Source organism: Myotis brandtii, unplaced genomic scaffold (genome assembly GCF_000412655.1).
Source record: "Myotis brandtii unplaced genomic scaffold, ASM41265v1 scaffold2447, whole genome shotgun sequence".
Lineage (NCBI taxonomy): Eukaryota > Metazoa > Chordata > Mammalia > Chiroptera > Vespertilionidae > Myotis > Myotis brandtii.
The window spans coordinates 145,228-152,884 of NW_005359255.1; the positions used below are offsets into that span (position 1 = coordinate 145,228).

Genomic DNA, 7,657 nt, shown 5'->3' on the forward strand with positions numbered 1-7,657 from the left:
ATTGGTCGCCTATAGCAACGTGTCTCCCTCTGATTGGTCCCCTCATGCTATATATACCCCTGTAGTTCCACAATAAAACAGATCTGCGTCACTTAACCTGGTCCCTGGAGTCATGCATGCAGATGCCCTAGCGCGTTGGGGCTCCGTCGTCCTCACCCCCGAGGGACCCCCTGCTTCAAACAGACTTATTAAAAAAATGCTCAAAGTCACTAATCATCCCAGAGATGCAAATAAAAATGACAATGAGATACCATCTCACACCTGTCAGCATGGCTATCATCAACAAATGACAAGTGATGGCGAGGATGTGGAGAAAAGGGAATCCTTGTGCACTGCTTTTGGGAATGCAGACTGGTTCAGACTCTATGGAAAACAATTTGGAGTTTCCTCAAAATTTAAAATGGAACTCATATATCCCAAGAACTCAGAAAAACCAATCAGAAAGGATATATGCACCCCTATGTTCATAGCAGCACAATTTGCAATAGCTAAGTGCCCATCAGCAGATGAGTGGATGAAAAAGCCATGGTACATTTATACAATGGAATACTATGCAGCTGTAAAAAAGAAAGAAATTTTTCCATTTGCAATAGCATAGATGCAACTAGAAAGCATTATGTTAAGCAAAATAAACCAGTCAAAAGAAGATAAATATCACATGATCTCACTCATATTTGGAATCTAATGAGCAACAGAAACTAATGAACAAAAATAGAGACATGGAGACATCCATTGGACTTTCAAACCTCAGAGGGAAGGCAGAGGATGGTCAAGGGGAGGCAAGAGATCAACCAATGAACTCTTGTGTATATGTGCAGAACTCATGGACAAAAATGGTAGGGTGGTGAGGGCTTGGGAGGAAGGAGGGTAGGAGAGGGAAATGGTGGAAAAAGGGGGCTTATTCAATGCTTTTAAAAATAAAGATTTATTTTTAATAATGCAGTCTGTTGAAGAAAAGAAAAAAAATCTCTTTAAAATTCAATGTTTATCATTTTAGGAAAATAAAGCATATTTAAGATAAAAAAATCACAAAAATATCAAAATATTTTTTATATTAGAAGAGAGGGGAACAGGATAATAATCCTATCTAATACAAAGGCAATATGCAAATTGACCATCACTCCAACACACAAGATTGCCACCACCATGTGGACACAAGATGGCCGGCACAAGATGGCCAGCAGGGGACGGCAGTTTGGGGCGCCCAGGCCTGCAGTGCAGGAGAGTTAGGGGTGACCAGGCTTGCAGGGGAGGGAAGTTAGGGGCAATTGAGCCAGCAGGGGAGTGTTTAGGGGGTGATCAGGCTGGCAGGCAGAAGTGGTTAGGGGCAATCAAGCAGGCAGGCGAGCGGTTGGGAGCCAGCAGTCCTGGATTATGAGAGGAATGTCCAACTGCCTTTTAGGCCCGATCCTGGGCAGTCAAACATCCCTCGTGGGGGTCCCAGATTGGAGAGAGTGTAGGATGGGCTGAGGAACACACACACCCCTCTGTGTACAAATTTCATGCACCAGGCCTCTAGTCTATAATAATGGAGGAATATGCAAATTGTCCTGGACACCTTCATAGTAATGACCGAACAGCAGACTGCATGGGGCGACCAGGGCAGCAGGGGGGCAGTTGGGGGTGACCAGGCTGGCAAGGGGGGCAGTTGGGCATGACAAGACCGGCAGGGGTGGGGACAGCTAGGAGCAACCATACCGGCAGGGGTGGGCAGTGATGGGAGACCAGGCCAGCATGGGAGGGCATTTGGGGGCAAGCAGAGGCGGTTACAGGTAATCAGGCTTGCAGGGGGGCAGTTAGGGGCTATCAGACAGGCAGGCAGGCGAGCAGTTAGGAACCAGGAGTCCTGAATTGTGAGAGGGATGTCTGACTGCTGGTTTAGGCCCAATCTTCATTATCGGGCCTATACCAGCAGTCGGACATCCCCCAAGGTGTCCCGGATTGGGGAAGGTGCAGCCTGGGCTGAGGGGATGCCCCCACCCCGTCCACGAATTTTTGCACCAGGCCTCTAGTAGTTAAATATTGCTTGAGAGCAAAAGAGGTACTAAATAAATTTAAAGGTTAAGTTACATTAAACAAAGTATTAAGCAATATGTATATATATACATACACATTTATATTCATACTAGGGACCCAGTGCCTGAATTCATGCACTGGTGGGGTCCCTCTACCTGACCTGTGATTGGGGCTGATCGGGGCCATCTTGCCCAGTCCCTATCAGGGCCAGCCTGTTAAGGGGAGGGACCGCGGTAGGTTGGCCACTGTCCAGCGGGAGATTGACTGTGGGAGCTCACTGACCACCATGGAGCAGCTCCTTTGTTGAACATCTTCCCCCTTGTGGTCAGTGCATATCATAGTGACCAGTCAACCAGTTGTTTGGTCAGCTGGTCATATGGTTGCTTATTTTACATATATAGATATATGTAATTACTAACCTAAGGGGTAATTAACAATGGAATTGGGGAGAAAATGGCCAAAAAAACCCCCCAAATCCTAAAAAATTGGAAAATTAAGTCCTAAGATAGGGAAGAATGTGTGCAAATTATCAGTAATCACAATGAGTGAAAACTGACTCAGTTAAAATATAAAAACTCTTTACTTGGATTGCTAAAAATTCTCTTGTTACTTATAAGAAATACATGAAAAGTCTAAGTATACAGAAAAATACACACCATATAGAAACATGATCTAGGAATTGAGAAACCAATTGGAATGAGAGCCAGTGGCAAGAAAAAGACCACTGTATTTGCTTTATAAAAGCTATAAAATTGATTATACTACAACCTCATTGGGGAAAGGAATATTATATACAAAAATACTACATGTACTTATATATCTACATATACATTTGCCCATGTTTTACTTACATATTGTATAAGTACCTGGGGCTCATATAATTATGTTAACAGTTTGCTAAAAATATAAAGTATATGCTTTTAAAAGTCTATACTTATAATAACTAATGAAAAAGTGAAGACATGAATAGTTCTCTCACTGGTCTGAGTATTCCTTGGTAGAATCACAAACCAGTTCCAAAATATATAAACCAAAAATTTCTTCCTTCAGAAGAAATATTCATAGGATCTCAATAAGGATCAAATATTGGGAGCAATCCAACAGGACAATAAATAAATAATAAAGTACTAGCAGCCGCCCTGGCCGATGTGGCTCAGTGGTTGAGCATTGTCCCATGCACCAAGAGGTTGCTGGTTTGATTCCGTCAGGGCATGTGCCCAGGCTGCAAACTGGATCCCCAGTAGGGTGCGTGCAGGAGGCAGCCAATCAATGATTTTCTCATTGATGTTTCTCTCTCCCTCTCACTCTCTCTCCCCCTTTCTCTCTCTCTCCCCTTCTTAAATAATAATAAAAAAAAAACACTAGCAGCCTGGTGCACAAAATTTTTGCACAGGTGTGATCCTAAGGCCTGCCAGCAATTAAAGTGCAAGCATCTAGCATGCAAGGACAGGTCCCAGCTGACCTCTGGGCTCTGGGCAGCACCTGGGCCCCTGGGCGCCCCTCTCTGCCTGAGTCACAGTGCCCGAGTCCCCATGCCGAGATGAGGTGAGCGCAGCCAGACGCTGCAGGCAGGGGCGCAGCGCGTTCTCTTCCGCCAGCCTCGCAGACAGGCTCCTGAATGAACCCATGGGGAGCCCGACAAGTCCCTGTGGTTCTGGCAGCTGTGGCCCAGCTCACCCAGAAGAGGCCATTGGGGTTCAAGGCAGCGTCCTTATAGGTGCTCAGCAGCTGACAACAGGGGCTCCCCCAGTGCACAAGCCCTGGCCTCCTGTGGTAGGGTAGCAGGGGGAGTGAGAGTAAGCTTGGGAGGCAAACCACCACAGCTCTATACCTGTCACCCCTGTTTCACGGTAGCCGGGGAGAGATCGTAGCCACCTGCCTGGGTGCCATGGGAGGTTATTTGCCACTGCCCACACCCAGGTCTCTGACCCAACCCAAGGCCCAGCCCTGATCAGGCAATCAGGGCCTGCCAGACACTGGTCGCTGTCTGAGGGGCAATGGGTTGGGGCCAACCCTCAGCCTGGCTCCCTCAGTGCTTGGGAGTTGGGTGGCAGCCCTGCCCCCTGCCCATGCCACCGGTCATCATCTGCAAGACAATTGGCGGGGCAATTGGGCCTCCGACTTGGCCTGCTGCCATCTGCTCACCTGCTCCACCATCCTGCTGTGGTCCCACTCTCATAAGGGCTGGCAATGCCTCTACTGCTGTCCGTTTCCAGCGCTGCGTCGCCAACACCTTCCATGTTCCGCACAACCCCCTGGTGGTCAGTGCATATCATAGCAAGTGGTCAAACTTGCAGTAAAACAATTTGCATTGTTAGGCTTTTATTATATGGGATTATACTGTATTATATCATGTAGGATTACATAATAGGGAAAAACCTGACAAATTAAAGGTGTAAGCAGGTGGCCAGTGTGTCTCAGTGGTTGAACATTGAACCATGCACTAAGTGCCATTCAATTCCGGTCAGGGCATGTGTCCGGATTGTGGGCTCAATCCCCAGCAGGGGACATGCAGGAGACAGCCAATCGATGTTGTCATTTCCCTCTAATCGATGTTTCTATCTTTGTCTTAGGTTCAAATGTGGTTCAAAGATATTTAACATTATGTTTTATAACTAATAAGGGGATCACATGTGATTCTTTTATGGTTTCAAAATCCTATGACTAATTTCTTTTAATTTCCAAAAAGCAATTCAAAGTACACCAAAGTGTTAACAGGGATGGCCATGAATTGTTTTCTTACCTTTTCTTCATTTATATTTTCAAATTTCCACAATCCTATATAATAAAAGTGTAATATGCTAAGTGTCTGTTCATTTGACAGTTTGTTTGACCATTCCACCAGTCACTATGATGCATTTGACCAGCAGGGGGTAGACGCTCCAACCGGTAGGTTAACTTGCTGCTGGGTTCTGGCTTATTGGGACTGAGCAATGTGGACCAAACATGCCCTGAAGTCCTCCTGGGGTCCTGGGGTCCCTCTCTGGCCCCGACTGGAACTGGATGATATGGGTTGAACACCCTCTGGAGCCCTCCCGCGATCCCACCCTGGCTGGCCAATCTCCTGCAGTCCCTCCCCAACTGCCCAACCTCCTGCAGTCTCTCCCCAGCCAGTCAGCCACTAATTGCTGGCCAGGCCAAGGGACCCCACTGGTTCATGAAACCGTGCATGGGGCCTCTAGTTATGTAGTTTGTACATAACTAGAGGCCCTGTGCATGGATTCGTGCACTGGTGGCGGGTGTGGCCTGTAGGGACTGGCTCGCTGCAGAGCACTTCTCATCCCAGCCAAGCAGCTGTGGACCTACCCTCTGAGCAGCTGCTCCTGCTGTGGGAGAACACTTGCCACCAGGAGGCAGCTCCTGCATTGAGTGTCTGCCCCATGGAGGTCAGTGCATGTCATAACAACTGGTCGACCATTGTTCTAGTCGTTCTGCCATTTGGTCACTGGGCTTTTATTATATAGGACTAGAGGCCTGGTACAAGAAATTCATGCACAGATAAGGTTCCTAGGCCTGGCCAGCGATCAGGGTTTATCAGGGCTTTCTGGCTGTGAGCCAGGGCCACCCTTTCCCGGCTACTGACCGGGGCCTTCCTTCATTCTCTGCTACCCCATGGTGGTCAGTGCACTTCATAATGAGTGATGGGTCTCCTGGTCGAACGCCCGCAGGGACAATTTGCATATTAGGCTTTATATACAGAGATACTTCTATTAAAAAACAAAACTGAGACCTAGCCAGTGTTCCACAGTGGTTGGAACATCAGCCCAAGCACCAAAGAGTCATGTTCCATTCCTGGTCAAAGGTGCCTACCTGAGTTGCAGACTCAGGGCGGGTGTGGAAGGCAACCAACAAATCTCTCTCTTCCTCTCCCTGTCTCTTCCACTCTAAGGATCAGTGGAAACATTATCCTCTGTGAGTATTAACAAACAAAAAAACAAAACCTGAGCAATCTATTTTTTTGTAAAAACAGACTCTACAAGTGCTTTTATACACATACTAGAGGCCCAGTGCACAAAAATTTGTTCACTCGGGGGTTCCCTCAGCCTGGCCTGTGCCCTCTCGCTGTCTGGGACACCTCGGGGAATGTCCAGCTGCTGGCTTAGGTGCGCTCCCTGGGGGATGGGCCTAAGCTGGCAGTGAGACATGCCTCTGGCAGCCCGGGAGCTCTCGGGGGGGGGGGGGGGGGTGTCCACTTGCCAGCAGGGAGCAGGCCTAAGCTGCAGTCGGACATCCTTAGCACTGCTGAGGAGGCGGGAGAGGCTCCCGCTACCACTGCTGTGCTGGCAGCCATCAGCCTGGCTTGTGGGCTGAGCAGAGCTCACCCTGTGGGAGTGCACTGACCACCAGGAGGCAGCTCCTGCATTGAGTGTCTGCCCCCTGGTGGTCAGTGTGTGTCATAGTGACCAGTCATACCTAGTCATTCTTCTGTTAGGGTCAGTTTGCATATTACTAGTTTTTATATAGGATAGAGGCCTGGTGCATGGGTGGGGGCCAGCTGGTTTGCCCTGAAAGGTGTCCTGGATCAGGGTGGGGGTCCCGCTGGAGTGCCTGGCCAGACTGGGTGAGGGGCTGATGGCTGTTTGCAGGCTGGCCATAACCCCTCACTGCATGGGGGTGTGACCATCTTGGGTGAGGGGCTGATGGCTGTTTGCAGGCTGGCCATAACCCCTTCAGAGTGGAGGTCCCTACTGGGGTGCCTGCTAGCCTGGATGAGACGCTGAGGGCCATATTCAGGCTGGCCACACCCCCCGGCAACCCAAGCCTCAGCCTGTCCTTTTTTTTTCTTTTTTTTTCTGGGATTTATATATCTTCTATAATTGAAACTTTGTAGCATTGAGTGGAGCCCAGTGCCCGCCAGGGCAGGCAGGAAGCTTGGCTTCCTCCATCACCGGGGCAACCCAAGCCTCCTGCTCGCTCCAGCCCCATGGCCATTACCATCTTTGTGTTGGAATGACAGAGTGATGGTTAATTTGCATATTATTCTTTTATTAGATAGGATATATAGTAAGATAGTATGTACACCTAAAAAGTGAAAATTTCTATATTCTTAAGTCACTACTTTTACTATCTGGACCAACTGTCTCCATAAAGCTTACATTTAGGTTAATCTATATACAAAGTCTAACTCTCTTGGCTCTGGCCAAGATGGTAAAACAAATATTATAAAAGGAATAATTCCTCAACAATATATGAAATGGGTTATTTTTTTAATTAAATCTTTATTGTACAGATTATTACAGTTGTTCCTCTCCCCCCCCCATAGCTCCCCTCCACCCAGTTCCCACCTTACTTTCTGCCCTTACCCCTGCCACTGTCCTCATCCATAGGTGTATGATTTTTGTCCAGTCTCTTCCCGCACCCTCCACGCACCTTCTTCCCTGAGAATTGTCAGTCCACTCCCTTTCTATGTCCCTGATTCTTTTATATTCACCAGTTTATTCTATTCATCAATTTATTTATCTTCTTAAAGGATACCTTTCAGCATTTCATATAATACTGGTTTGGTGGTGGTGAACTCCTTTAGCTTTTTCTTATCTGTGAAGATCTTTATCTGACCTTCAATTCTGAATGATAGCTTTGCTGGATAAAGCAATCTTGGTTGTAGGTTCTTGCTATTCATTACTTTGAATATTTCTTGCCA

General features: G+C 47.6%; 1 protein-coding gene across 1 annotated transcript in view; it reads right to left on the reverse strand.

Moving 5' to 3' along the window:
- LOC102251810 (lysine-specific demethylase 5D) overlaps positions 1-7,657 on the reverse strand; it is an 80,200-nt gene that overhangs the window by 43,697 nt on the left and 28,846 nt on the right.